Source organism: Herpailurus yagouaroundi, unplaced genomic scaffold (genome assembly GCF_014898765.1).
Source record: "Herpailurus yagouaroundi ecotype Mexico unplaced genomic scaffold, PumYag 185, whole genome shotgun sequence".
Taxonomy (NCBI): domain Eukaryota; kingdom Metazoa; phylum Chordata; class Mammalia; order Carnivora; family Felidae; genus Herpailurus; species Herpailurus yagouaroundi.
Window position 1 is genome coordinate 24,305,255 of NW_024412416.1, and position 13,120 is coordinate 24,318,374.

General features: G+C 56.0%; 1 long non-coding RNA gene and 7 other non-coding genes across 9 annotated transcripts in view; all 8 read left to right on the forward strand.

Moving 5' to 3' along the window:
- LOC121042538 (uncharacterized) overlaps positions 1-13,120 on the forward strand; it is a 54,451-nt gene that overhangs the window by 2,076 nt on the left and 39,255 nt on the right. Inside the window, exons 1-6 of one of the 2 annotated variants that reach the window (XR_005796279.1) lie at positions 1,337-1,758; positions 3,030-3,148; positions 6,482-6,598; positions 10,047-10,164; positions 10,543-10,609; positions 11,868-11,984. This is a non-coding gene — a long non-coding RNA (uncharacterized LOC121042538). Of the gene's footprint in view, positions 1-1,336; positions 1,759-3,029; positions 3,149-6,481; positions 6,599-10,046; positions 10,165-10,542; positions 10,610-11,867; positions 11,985-13,120 lie in introns of those variants that run through there. The other variant, XR_005796280.1, reaches the window with a different exon arrangement.
- On the forward strand, positions 1,369-1,449 carry LOC121042620 (small nucleolar RNA SNORD115). The gene has a single exon (XR_005796337.1). It is a non-coding gene; the product is annotated as a small nucleolar RNA SNORD115 (small nucleolar RNA).
- LOC121042614 (small nucleolar RNA SNORD115) lies at positions 3,205-3,285 on the forward strand. The gene has a single exon (XR_005796330.1). It is a non-coding gene; the product is annotated as a small nucleolar RNA SNORD115 (small nucleolar RNA).
- On the forward strand, positions 5,012-5,092 carry LOC121042615 (small nucleolar RNA SNORD115). Its single transcript, XR_005796331.1, has one exon. It is a non-coding gene; the product is annotated as a small nucleolar RNA SNORD115 (small nucleolar RNA).
- Positions 6,655-6,735, forward strand: LOC121042635 (small nucleolar RNA SNORD115). Its single transcript, XR_005796352.1, has one exon. It is a non-coding gene; the product is annotated as a small nucleolar RNA SNORD115 (small nucleolar RNA).
- LOC121042624 (small nucleolar RNA SNORD115) lies at positions 8,419-8,499 on the forward strand. The gene has a single exon (XR_005796342.1). It is a non-coding gene; the product is annotated as a small nucleolar RNA SNORD115 (small nucleolar RNA).
- On the forward strand, positions 10,221-10,301 carry LOC121042634 (small nucleolar RNA SNORD115). Its single transcript, XR_005796351.1, has one exon. It is a non-coding gene; the product is annotated as a small nucleolar RNA SNORD115 (small nucleolar RNA).
- Positions 12,041-12,121, forward strand: LOC121042623 (small nucleolar RNA SNORD115). Its single transcript, XR_005796341.1, has one exon. It is a non-coding gene; the product is annotated as a small nucleolar RNA SNORD115 (small nucleolar RNA).

A 13,120-nucleotide genomic window follows, 5' to 3' on the forward strand; every position in this document is an offset into this window, starting at 1 on the left:
AGAGCAACGCCAGCCATCTTGTGGGACAGGGGCTTCATCCTCACCCCAGAGGGCTGGCATGTCCCTGAACAACTCCTGTGTGCACTAGGCTGTCTGGAAAAAACAGGTCACCCGTGACACCTGCAAGGGATGGAATGATCCCACGTGAGACCCTCTTATTTGATGGCCATGGGCCACGTTTCCCAGTGTGGGAGGGTGCTCCAGTTGATGTCAGAATCACTGATGCATTAGTAGGCAAGTAACTTGTTGTGGTGGGCATTGTAGTTGGCCAATGTGACTTCCTGCATGGAAGCAGTGTACACAAATTTCATGCAATGGGCTTTGGAGGTAGGGGCCAGACCAGGAATTACCTGGAAGGACACTAGACAGCTTTGGCTTAATGGGTAGAAGGTATCTGAAAGATGCTGGTAGTGTGACCCTGACACAGAGTGGCATGCAGGGTCCTGCCCCCAGGTTCTTCACCATTGGCACCGTCTGGTGGTTGCATGTCCTTATGGGGTCCGTGGGTCGTCTTGCAACTGGATGGGGTTTTGTCTGACAATGGCCCTTGGTCGGTGCCATGAGCCAGGGCATGCTTGGGTTCTTGACTTGCGACCCCGAGTCCCAGTGAGTTTGAAGGCACTGGGGAACCATTCAGGTTCCTCACCCTTTCCTCACCGTAATCTCAAATACAGGAAGGGATGAGGCGTCCCCATGGGAGCCATGGAGCAGCACTGGTGGAGACAGTGTTGGATGCTGGTGGGATGATTTTCAGGGCCCTGCTCCCCCAAGGGATCTTGTGTTGCGTCTGCATGGTAGCATTCATGGGCTCATCCGACCCCCTGCCGGCCCATTCCTGACAAAACACAGGGCTAGTCCCTGCCAGCCAATGCCCGGGATTCTGCCTGCTACTGCCCTGCCAGCGTCTGTTGCAATAAGGATTTGGGAGGACCTGTGCTTGTGGCCTGGTGCCTGCTGTGACAGCCTCCATGCTCAGATTCCTGTGGGGCTTGAATTCCCTTGTTTCCACTGGAGCCACAGAAGCTGAGGGTCTTGTGGAAACGCTGCAGCCTTCCTTCTGACCAGGCCAGGATTGCAGGATTGCATCGTGAATGCACTCCCAGCACCATGCATTCTGAGATCTATCCCATTGCCACAAGGTGAGGTCTGATGGGAAGGCGTTTTGTCATTGCTGACTTGCCTCTCTCTGTGCAGATCCCGTGCCGTGACCGAGATCCCACCTGGAGCACAGTGGGGAGTTTGGCCCATCTTTGGGAACAGGCCACGACCCAGGGACCCCCATGGCCACTCTGCCCATGACAAAACTTATCTGGTAAGCATGTTGAGCTGGCGTGTAGAAGGCAGAGGCGGGTGGGGACTGCCTTGGTTGGATCAATGATGAGAACTCATATGGTCTTGAAGACAGCTGATGACCTAAAAATTATGCTCAATAGGATTACACTGAGGCCCAGTGGAGGGCACCACACAGAGGCGGGATCCTGGGGACCCCTGTGACCCTGGCATAATGCTGGATCCTGGGGCTCGAGGTGACTGATCCCTTGAGGCTCCCCAGTGGGGCTCTCCCCAGTCTGGGCCTGTAAGCGCTTAAGACATGCTCCCGTCCTGGGGCGTTGTGTGCCCATTACTAGTGCTTCCCGGGATTCATCCCTGGGAAAACAACTAAGCTCCTTCAGTGTCCTGGTGTCTTTTAGTGAGACATTGTCTTGGTGATCAGGGTCTTGCCATTGAGCCCACCATGGGAGGAGAATGGATGCCTGTGTGAGTACCCGAATATCCAGAGCCATTGGGCCGATTGGTGAGAGTGCCCTCAGGGCAACCCCAGCCATCCTGCGGGACTGGGGCTTCGTCCTCACACCAGAGGGCTGTTGTGTCCCTGAACGTCTCCTCTGTACACTAGGCTGTCTGGAAAAAAATAGGTCATCTGCAACACCAGTAAGGGATGCCACAGTCCCCCATGGGATACTCTTACTTGACTGACCATGGGCCACGTTTCCCAGTGTGAGAGGGCACTCTGGTAGATGTCAGAATCACTGATGCCTTACTATGCATGCGACATGCTGCCCACACTGATGCCTTACTAGGCACACGGTGTGCTGCCATGGGCATTGCAGACAGCCAATGTGACCTCCTGCATGTAAGCGGTGAAATTTCACGCAATGGGCTCTAGAGGCAGGGACCAGATCCTGGGTTACCTGAGTGGACAATAGACAGCTGTGGCATAAGGGGTAGACGGTATCTGAAAGATGCTTGCAGAGTGGTCCAGACCCCGAGTGGCATGCAGGCTCCTGCCCCCGGGTTCTTCACCGTTGGCTCCATCTGGTGGTTGTGTGTCCTTATGGGGCCCGTGGGTCGTCCTGCAGATCAATGGGGTTTTGGCTGACTATGGCCCTTTGGTTGGTGCCATGAGCCAGGGCACACTGCGGTTCTTCACTTGTGACCCCACATCTGAGTGAGTTTGAAGGCACTGGGGAACCGTGCTGGCCCCTCACCCTTCCCTCATCATACTCTCAAAGATGGGAAGGGATGGTGTCCCCACTGGAACCATGGAGCAGCACTGGTGGAGACAGTGTTGGATGCTGGTGGGATGCCTGTCAGGACCCTGTTCCCCCAAGGGAATTTGGCATTGCATCTGCATGGTAGCATTCATGGGTCCATCCGAGGACCCTGCCCACCCTTTCCTGGCGAAACACAGGGCCAGTCCCTGCCAGTAAATGTCCAGGATTCTGCCTGCTACTGCCCCACCAACGTCTGTCACAATAAGGATGTGGGAGGACCTGTGCATATGGCCTGGTGCCTGCTGTGGCAGCCTCCATGCTCAGATTCCTGTGAGGCTTGAATTCCCTTGTTTCCAGTGGAACCACAGAGGCTGAGGGCCTTGTGGACACGCTGCAGCCTTCCTTCCTGTCAGGTCAGGATTGCATCATGAATGCACTCCCAGCACTGTGCATTCTGAGATCCTTGCCACTGCCACAAGGCGAGGTCTGATGGGGAAGGCATTTGTCATTGCTGAGCTGCCTCTCTCCTCACAGATCCCGTGCACCCACTGAGATCCCACCTGGCGCACGGAGGGGAGTTTGGCCCATCTTCAGGAACATGCCTCAAAGCTAGGGGCCCCCATGGCCATGCAGCACATCATAAAACAGCCTTGGTAAGCATGTTGAACTAGAGGGTAGAAGGCAGAGGCGGGTGGGGACTGCTTTGGTTGGGTCAATGATGAGAACTCATATGGTCTTGAAGACAGATGATGACCTAAAAATTATGCTCAATAGGATTATGCTGAGGCCCAGTGGAGGTCACCGCACTGAGGTAGGATCCTGGGAACTCCTGTGGCCCCGGAATAGCGCTGGCACCTGTAGCTTGAGTCGCCGATCCCTTGAGGCTCCCCAGTGGGGCTCTCCCCAGTCTGGGCCTCCACATTACTAAGATGTGCTCCCGCCCTGGGGCGTTGTGTGCCTATTATTAGTGCTTCCCAGGACTCATCCCTGGGAACCCAACTAAGCTCCCTCGGTGTCCTGGTGTCTTTCAGTGGGAAGTCGTCTTAGTGACCAGGGTCTCGCCATTGAGGCCACCATGGGAGGAGAGTGGATGCCTGTGTGAGTACCCAGAGACCCAGTGTCCTTGGTCCAATTGGTGAGGCAGCACTCAGGGCAACGCCAGAAATCTTGCGGGACTGGGGCTTTGTCCTCACCCCAGAAGGCTGACGTGTCATTGATCGTCTTCCCTGTGCCTTAGGTTGTCTGGAAACAACATGTCACCCGCGACACCTGCAAGGGATGCCACCGTCCCCGCGTGATCCTCTACTTGACAGCCCATGGCCCCATTTCCCAGTCTGGAGGGCACTCCAGTTTTTGTCAGAATCACTGATGCCTTACTAGGCACACGAGATGCTGTGGTGGGAATTGCACACCCTCAATGTGACCTCTTGCATGGAAGCAGTGCAACCAAATTTCACAAAATGGGTTTTGGAGGCAGGGGCCAGGTATGGTGATAAACCTGAATGGACAATACACAACTTTGGAATAACGGGTAGATGCTATCTGAAAAATGCTGGCAGCGTGGCCCAACCCCGAGTGACATGCGGGTTCCTGCCTCTTGGTTCTTCACCATTGGCACCGTCTGGTGGTCGTGTGTCCTTATGGGCCCCAGGGGTCATCCCGCAGCTGTATGGGGCCTTCTCTGACAATGGTCCTTTGGTCAGTGCCTCAGGCCAGGGCACGCTGGGATTCTCTACCTGTGACCCTGAGTCCCAGTGAGTTTGAAGGCGCCTGAAAACCGTGCTGGCCCCTCACCATTCCCTCACCATAAACTCAAAGACGGGAAGGGATGAGGTGTCCCCATGGGAGCCATGGAACAGCGTTGATGGAGACAGTGTTGGATGCAGGTGGGATGCCCATCAGGGCTCTGATCCCCCAAGGGATGTTGGCATTGCGTCTGCGTGGTAGCGTTCATGGGCCCTTCTGTGGACCCATGACAACCCATTCCTGGCAAAACGCAAGGCTGGTTCCTGCCAGCCCAGTCCAGGGATTCTGTCTGCCACCAACCCGCCAAGGTCTGTCCCAATCACGCTGTGGGAGGACCTGTGCGTGTGGCCTAGTGCCTGCTGTGGCAGCCTCCATGCTCAGACTCCTGTGGGGCTTGAATTCCCTTGTTTCCAGTGGAGCCACAGAGGCTGAGGGCTTTGTGGATATGCTGCAGCCTACCTTCTCACCAGGCCAGGATTACAGGATTATGTCATGAATGCAGTCCCAGACCCATGCATTCTGAGGTCCCTTCCATGGCAAAAGATGAGGTCTGATGGGGAAGACGTTTGTCATTGCTTACCTGCCTCACTCTGCGCAGATCACGCACCCCGATGGAGATCCCACCTGGCACATGGAGGGGAATTTGGCCCATCTTCGGAACAGGCCCAGAGCCAGGGCCCCCATGGCCTCTCTGCACATCACAAACCCTCTCTGATAAGCATGTTGAGCTGATGGGTAGAAGGCAGAGGTGGGTGGGGACTGCCTTGGTTGGGTCAATGATGAGAACTCATATGGTCTCAAAGATAGATGATGACCTAAAAATTATGCTCAATAGGATTACACTGAGGCCCAGTGGAAGGCACGGCACTGAGGCGGGATCCTGGGGACCCCTGTGGCACTTGTGGAGGATGGCACCTGGGGCTCAAGGTGACCGATCCCTTGAGGCTCCCTTGTGGGTTCTCCCCAGTATCTATGCCTCCACGCGCAAAAGTCGTGCTCCCACACTGGGGTGCTGTGTGCCCATTACTAGTACTTCCTGGGACTCATCCCTGAGAACTCAACTAAGCTCCCTTGGTGTCCTGGTGTCTTTTAGTGGACGTCATCTGGGTGACCGTGGTCTTTCTATTGAGCCCACCATGGGACCTGAGTGAATGCCTGTGTGAGAACCCAGACACCCAGTGACCTTTGGCCAATAGGTGAGGCAGCCTTCATGGCAACACCAGCCATCTTGTGGGACTGGGGCTTCGTCTTCACCCCAGAGGGCTGGTGTGTCCCTGAAAGCACAATGTGCTGCGGTGGGCATTGCAGGCGACCAATGTGACCACCTGCTTGAAAGCAGTGCACCCAAATTTCACGAAATGGGCTTTGGAGGCAAGGGCTGGGCCCGGGATTACCTGGAAGGACAGTAGACAGCTTTGGCATAATGGGTAGAAGGTATCTGAAAGATGCTCTTAGCGTGGTCAAGACCCCGAGTGGCATGCGGGTTCCTGCCCCCGGGTTCTTCACCATTGACACCATCTGGTGGCCGTGTGTCCTTATGGGCCCTAGGGGCTGCCCCACCGCTGAATGGGGTTTTGTCTGACAATGGCCCTTTGGTCAGTGCCACAAAGCAGGGCATGGTGGGGTTCTTGATGTGACCCGGAGACCCAGTGATTTTGAAGGTGCTGGGGAATCATGCTGGTGCCTCACCCTTCCCTCAACGTAATTTCAAAGATGGGAAGGGATGAGGTGTCCCCACAGGAGCCATGGAGCAGCGCTGATGGAGACAATGTTGGATGCTGGTGGGATGCCCGTCAGGGCCCTGTTCTCCCAAGGGATCTTGGTGTTGCGTCTGTGTGGTAGGGTTCATGGTTCCTTCCGTGTCTCCATGCCTGCCCATCCTGGCAAAACACAGGGCCGGTCCATGCCAGCCAAAATCCAGGATTCTGCCTGCCACCGACCCACCAAGGTCTGTCCCAATCATGCTGCGGGAGAACATGTGAGTGTGGCCTGGTGACTGCTGTTGCAGCTTCCATGCTCAGACTCCTCTGGGGCCCTGAATTCCCTTGTTTCTAGTTGAGCCACAGAGGCTGAGGGCCTTGTGGACACACTGCAGCCTTCCTTTCCTCCAGGCCAGGATTGCAGGATTGTGTCATGAATGCAGTCCCAGCCCCACGCATTCTGAGATCCCTCCCATTGCCACAAGGTGAGGTCTCATGGGGAAGGTGTTTGTCATTGCTGAGCTGCCTCTCTCCTCGCAGATCCTGCGCCCCGACTGAGATCCCACCTGGTGCATGGAGGGGAGTTTGGCCCATCATTGGGAACAAACCTCAAGCCAGGGCCCCCATGTCCACCCTGCACATCACAAAACCTCTCTGGTAAGCATGTTGAGCTAGGGGGTAGAAGGCAGAGGTGGGAGGGGATTACCTTGGTTGAGTCAATGATGAGAACTCACATGCTCTCGAAGACAGATGATGACCTAAAAATTATGCTCATTAGGATTATGCTGAGTCCCAGTGGAGGGCACCACACTGAGGCAGGATCCTGGGGACCCCTGTGACCCTGGCATAGCGCTGGATCCTGGGGCTCGTGGCGACTGATCCCTCGAGGTTCCCCAGTGGTGCTCTCCCTGGTCTGGGCCTCCGAGCGCCTAAGATGTGCTCCTACCCTGGGGCATTGTGTGCCCATTACTAGTGCTTCCCAAGACTCATCCCTGGGAAAACAAGTAAGCTCCTTCGGTGTCCTGGTTTCTTTCAGTGGGATGTCGTCTTGGTGACCAGGGTCTCGCCATGGAACCCACTGTGGGAGGAGAATGGGTGCCTGTGTGAGTACCCAGGATCCAGTGCCCTTGGGCAGATTGGCGAGGGAACACTCAGGGAAAAGCCAGCCATCTTGTGGGACTGGGGCTTCCTCCTGGCACCAGAGGGCTGGCGTGTCCCTGAACGTCTCCACTGTGCACTAGGCTGTCTGGAAAAATATATCACCCGTGACACCTGTAAGGGATGTCATGGTTCCCTGCGGGATCCTCTTACTTGACGGACCATGGGCCATGTTTCCCAGTGTGGGAGGGTGGTCCGGTTGATGTCAGAATCACTGATGCCTTAGTAGGCATGCGACGTGCTGCGGTGGGCATTGCAGACAGCCACTGTGACCTCCTGCGTGGAAGCGGTGTGCCGAAATTTCATGCAATGGGCTTTAGAGGCAGGAGCCGAACCCGGGGTTACTTGAGTAGCACTAGACAGCTTTGGCATAACGGGTAGATGGAATCTGAAAGATGCTCTCAGCATGGTCAAGACCCCAAGTGGCATGCGGGCTCCTGCCCCTGGGTTCTTTACCATTGGCACCGTCTGGTGGTCGTGTGTCCTTATGGGTTCTGTGGGTCATCCCACAGATCGATGGTGTTTTGTCTGACTATGGCCCTTTGGTCGGTGCTACAAGCCAGGGCACGCTGCGGTTTTTCACTAGTGACCCCACGTCCAAGTGAGTTTGAAGACGCTGGGGAACCATGCTGGCCCCTCACCTTTCCCTCACCATAATCTCAAAGACGTGAAGGGATGAGGTGTTCCCATGGGAGCCATGCAGCAGTGCTGATGGAGACAGTGTTGGATGCTGGTGGGATGCCTATCAGGGCCCTGTTCCCCCAAGGGGTCTTGGTGTTGCGTCTGTGTGGTAGCGTTTGTGGGATCTTCCAGGGCCCCATGTCTGCCCATTCCTGGAAAAATGCAGGGCCAGTCCCTGCCAGCCAAGGCCTGGGATTCTGCCTGCTACTTACCCGCAAATATCTGTGCCAATCATGCTGCGGGAAGACCTGTGATTGTGTCCTGGTGCCTGCTGTGGCAGCCTCCATGCTCAGATTCCTAAGGACTTGTGGATATGCTGCAGCCTTCTTTCCTGCCAGGCCAGGATTGCACGATTGCATCATGAATGCAGTCCCAGCCCTGTGCATTCTGAGATCCCTCCCATTGCCTCAAGGTGAGGTCTGATGGGGAAGGCATTTGTCATTGCTGAGCTGCTTCTCTACGCAGATCCTGCGCCCTGACTGAGATCCCACCTGGTGCACGGAGGGAAGTTTAACCTGTCTTTTGGAAATGGCACCGAGCCATGGGCCTTTATGGCCACCCTGCCCATCACAAACCCTCTCTAGTAAGCATGATGAGCTGTGGTTAGGAGGCAGAGGCATTTGGGGACTGCCTTTGTTGGGTCAATGATGAGAACTCATATGGCCTTGAAGACAGATAATGACCTAAAAATTATGCTCAATAGGATTACACTAAGGCCCGCTGGAGGGCACCCCACTTAGGCGGGATCCTGGGGACCCCTGTGGCCATGACGTAGCACTGGCAATTGGGGCTTGAGACTACCGATCCCTCGAGGCTCCCCAGTGGGGCTTTCCTTGATCTCTGGGCTTCCATACGCCTAAGACGTGCTACCGTCCTGGGGCATTGTGTGCCAATTACCAGTGCTTCACGGGACTCATCCCTGGGAACCCAACTAAGCTCCCTCGGTGTCCTGGTGTCTTTCAGTGGAACATCATCTTGGTGAGCAGGGTCTCGCCATTAAGGCCACCATGGGATTAGAGTGGATGCCTGTGTGAGTACCTGGAGACCCAGTGCCCTTGGGCCAATTGACGAGGCCACCCTGAGGGCTATACCAGCCAACTTGTGGGACTGGGGCTTTGTCCTTGACCCAGAGGGTTGGCGTGTCCCTGAATTTCTGCCCTGTGCACTAAGCTGTCTGGAGAAAACAGGTCACCCGCGATACCTGCAAAGGATGCCACGGTCCCTGTGGGATCCTCTTACTTGAAGGCCCATGGGCCTCATTTCCCAGGGTGCTCAGGTTGATTTCAGAATCACTGATAACTTAGTAGGCACGCGTGGTTCTGCCTTGGGCATTGCAGTCTGCCAAAGCAACCTCCTGCATGGAAGTGGTGCACCCAAATTTCACACAATGGGCTTTGGAGGAAGGGGCCAGGCCCGGGGCTATCAGGCTGGACACTAGACTGCTTTGGCATAATGGGTAGATGGTATCTGAAAAATGTGTGCATCGTGGCCTGGAACCTGAGTGGCATGTGCGCTCCTGGCACCGGGTTCTTCACCATTGACCCCCCCGGTGGCCACGTGTCCATATGGGGCTCGTCAGTCGTCCTGTATCTGGATGGGAATTGCCTGACAGTGGTCCTTTGGTTGGTGCCATGAGCAAGGGCACGCTGGGGTTCTTAACGTGTGACCCCAAGTACCAGTGAGTTTGAGGTCACTGGGGAAACGTGCTGGCCCCTCACCTTTCCCTCACTGTAATCTCAAAGGCGGGAAGGGATGAGGTGTCCCCACTGGAGCCTTGGAGCAGCAATGGTTGGTGATGTTGTTTGATGCTGGTGGGAGGCCCTTCAGGGCCCTGATCCCCCAAGGGATCTTGGCATTGCATCTGCGTGGTAGCATTCGTGGGCCCTTCTGGGCCCCATGCCTGCCCATTGCTGGCAAAATTCAGGGCCAGTCCCTGCCAGCCAAGGCCCGGGATTGTTCCTGATACCAACCCACCAAGCTGTTTCCCAATCACTTTGTGGGAGGACCTGTGCATGGGGCCTGTTGCCTGGTTTTGCAATCTCTATGCTCAGACTCCTGTGAGGCCCTGAATTCCCGGTGTCCCGTGGAACCACAGAGGCTGACAGCCTTGGGGACATGCTACAACCTTCCTTCCCTCCAGGCCAAGATTTTTGCTGGCATCATGAATGCCGTCCCAATCCTGGGCATTCTAGGATCCCTCTCATTGCCACAAAAGAGGTCTGATAGGAAGGCGCTTGTCATTGCTGAGCTGCCTTTCTCTGTGCAGATCCCACCCCACGACCGAGTTCTCACCTGGTGCATGGAGGGGAGTGTGGCCAATCTTCAGAAACAGGCCCCAAGCCAAGGGCCCCTATGGCCACCCTGCGTATCACAAACCCTCTCTGGTAAGCATGTTGAGCTGGCGGGTAGAAGGCAGAGGCTGATAGGGACTGCCTTGGTTGGGGCAATGATGAGGACTCATATGGTCTCGAAGATAGTTGATGACCTAATACTTATGCTCAATAGGATTATGCTGAGGCCCAGTGGAGGGCACCGCACTGAGGCGGGATCCTGTTGACCCCTGAGGCCCTGGTGTAGCACTGGCCCCTGGGGCTCGAGGGGACAGATCCCTTGAGGCTCCCAGTGGGGCTTTCCCCTGTCTCTGGGCCTCCACAGGCCTAAAATGTGCTCCTGCCCTGAGGCGTTTTTCCCATCACTACTACTTCCCGGGACGCATCCGTGGAAAGCAAACTAAGCTCCCTTGGTGTCCTGGTGTCTTTCAGTGGGACATCGCCTTGGTGACCAGGGTCTCGCCATTGAGCTCACAATGGGAGGAGAGTGGATGTCTGTGTGAGTACCCGGAGACCCAGTGCCCTTTGGACAATTTGCGAGGGAGCCTCAGGGCAATGCCAGCCATCTTGTGGGACCAGGACTTCATCCTCGCCCCAGAGGGCTGGCGTGTCCCTGAATGTCTGACCTGTGCATTAGGTTGTCTGCAAAAAACAGGTCACCCACAACACCTGCAAGGGAGGCCACAGTTCCTTGCGGGATCCTCTTACTTGATGGCCCATGGGCCACGTTTCCCAGTGTGGGAGGGTGCTCCAATTGATGTCAGAATCACTGATGCCTTAGTACGCACGTGACGTGCTGTGGTGGGCATTGCAGATGGCCAATGTGACCTGTGTAGATGCAGTGAGCCCAGATTTCTGAGCCCTCCAAAGCAATAGTCTTTGGAGGAAGAGGCCTGGCCCGGGGCCACCTTGCTGGACACTAGACAGCTTTGGCATAATGGGTAGACGGTATCTGAAAAATGTTGGCAGCATGGTCCAGACCCCGAGTGGCATGCAGGCTCCTGCCTCCGGGTTCTTCACCATTGGCACTGTCTGGTGGTCGCATGTTCTTATGGGGCCCATGGGTCATCCTGTAACTGGATGGGGCTTTGCCTGACAATGGGCCTTTTATGTCGGTGCTATGAGCCAGGTCACGCTAGGGTTCTTGACTTGTGCCCCAAGTCCCAGGGAGTTTGATGTCGCTGGGGAACTGTGCTGGCCCCTCACCCTTCCCTCATCGTAATCTCAAAGATTGTAAGGTATGAGGTGCCCCCAAGGAATCCATGGAGCAGCGCTGCTTAGAAGTGGTGGTGGATGCTAGTGGGATGCCTGTCAGGGCTTTGATCTTCCAAGGGATCTTGGCATTGCATCCACGTGGTAGTGTTCGTGGGCCCTTCCAGGACCGCATGCCCACCCCTTCCTGTCAAAATGCAGATCCGGTCCCTTTGGGCCAAGGCCCGGGATTCTGCCTGTCACCGGCACACCAAGGTGTGTCCCATTCACATTGCAGAAGGACCTGTGCATGGGGCCTGGTGCCTGCTTTTGCAGCCTCCATGCTCAGTCCACTGTGGGGCCCTGAATTCCCATGTGTCCAGCGGAGCCACAGAGGCTGAGGACCTTGGGACATGCTGCCGCATTCCTTCCCACCAGGCCAGGATTTTTCCTGGTGTGATGAATGCAGTCCCAGCCCTGCGTGTTCAGAGATCCCTCCCTCTGCCACAAGGTGAGGTCTGATGGGGAAGGCGTTCATCATTGCTGAGCTGCCTCTCTCTGCGCAGGTCCTGCACCCTGACTGAGCTCTCACCTGGCACACGAGGGGAGTTTGGCCCATCTTTGGGAACAGGCCTCAAGCCAGGGGCCCTCATGTCCACCCAGTGCATCACAAACCCTCTCTGGTAGGCATGTTGAGCTGGCGGGTAAAGGTCAGAGGCAGGTGGGGACTGCCTTGGTTGGGTCAATGATGAGAACTCATAAGGTCTCAAAGACAGATGATGACCTAACAATTATGCTCAATAGGATTATGCTGAGGCCCACTGGAGGGCACCCCACTTAGGCGGGATCCTGGGGACCCCTGTGGCCCTGGCGTAGCGCTGGAGCCTGGGGCTCGAGGTGACTGATTCCTTGAGGCTCCCCAGTGGGGCTCTCCCCAGTCTGGGCCTCCATATTACTAAGACGTGCTCCCACCCTGGGGCGTTGTGTGCCCATTATTAGTGCTTCCCGGGACTCATCCCTGGGAACCCAACTAAGCCCCTTCGGTGTCCTGGTGTCTTTCAGTGGGAAGTCATCTTGGTGATTAGGGTCTCGCCATTGAGCCCACCATGGGAGGAGAGTGGATGCTTGTGTGAGTACCCAGAGACCCAGTGCCCTTCTGCCAGTTCATGAGGCTGCCCTCAGGGCAATGCCAGCCATCTTGTGGGACTGGGGCTCTGTCATCCTCCCAGAGAGTGTGTCCCTGAATGTCTGCCCTGTGCAGTAGGCTGTCTGGAAAAAACAGGTCACCCATGACACCTGCAAGGGATGCCACGGTCCCCTGCAGGATCCTCTTACTTGACGGCCTATGGGCCACGTTTTACAGTGTGGGATGGCACTCTGGTGGATGGCAGAATCACTGAGGCATTAGAAGGCACTGCGAGGTGCTGTGGTGTTCATTGCTGATGGCCAGTGTGATCTCCTGCATTGAAGCAGTCCGCCCAAATATCATGCAGTGGGCGTTGGAGGAAGGGGCCCTGGCTGGGGCTACTTGGCTGGACACTAGACAGCTTTGGCATAATGGGTGGATGGTATTAGAAAAATGCCTGCAGCTTGGTCCAAACCCCGAGTGGCATGGAGCTCTTGGCCCCAGGGTCTTCACCTTGGCCCCATCTTCTGAATTTCTATCCTTGTGAGGCCCTTAGGACTTCCCCCACTCTGTTGGGGCTTTGCATGACAGCCGCACTTCAATGGGTGCCTCGAGACATGTCAATGTCAGGTTGTTGTCTTGTGCATTTAATTCCCAATTATGTTGACATTGTTTGGGAACTGTGGTAGCCCC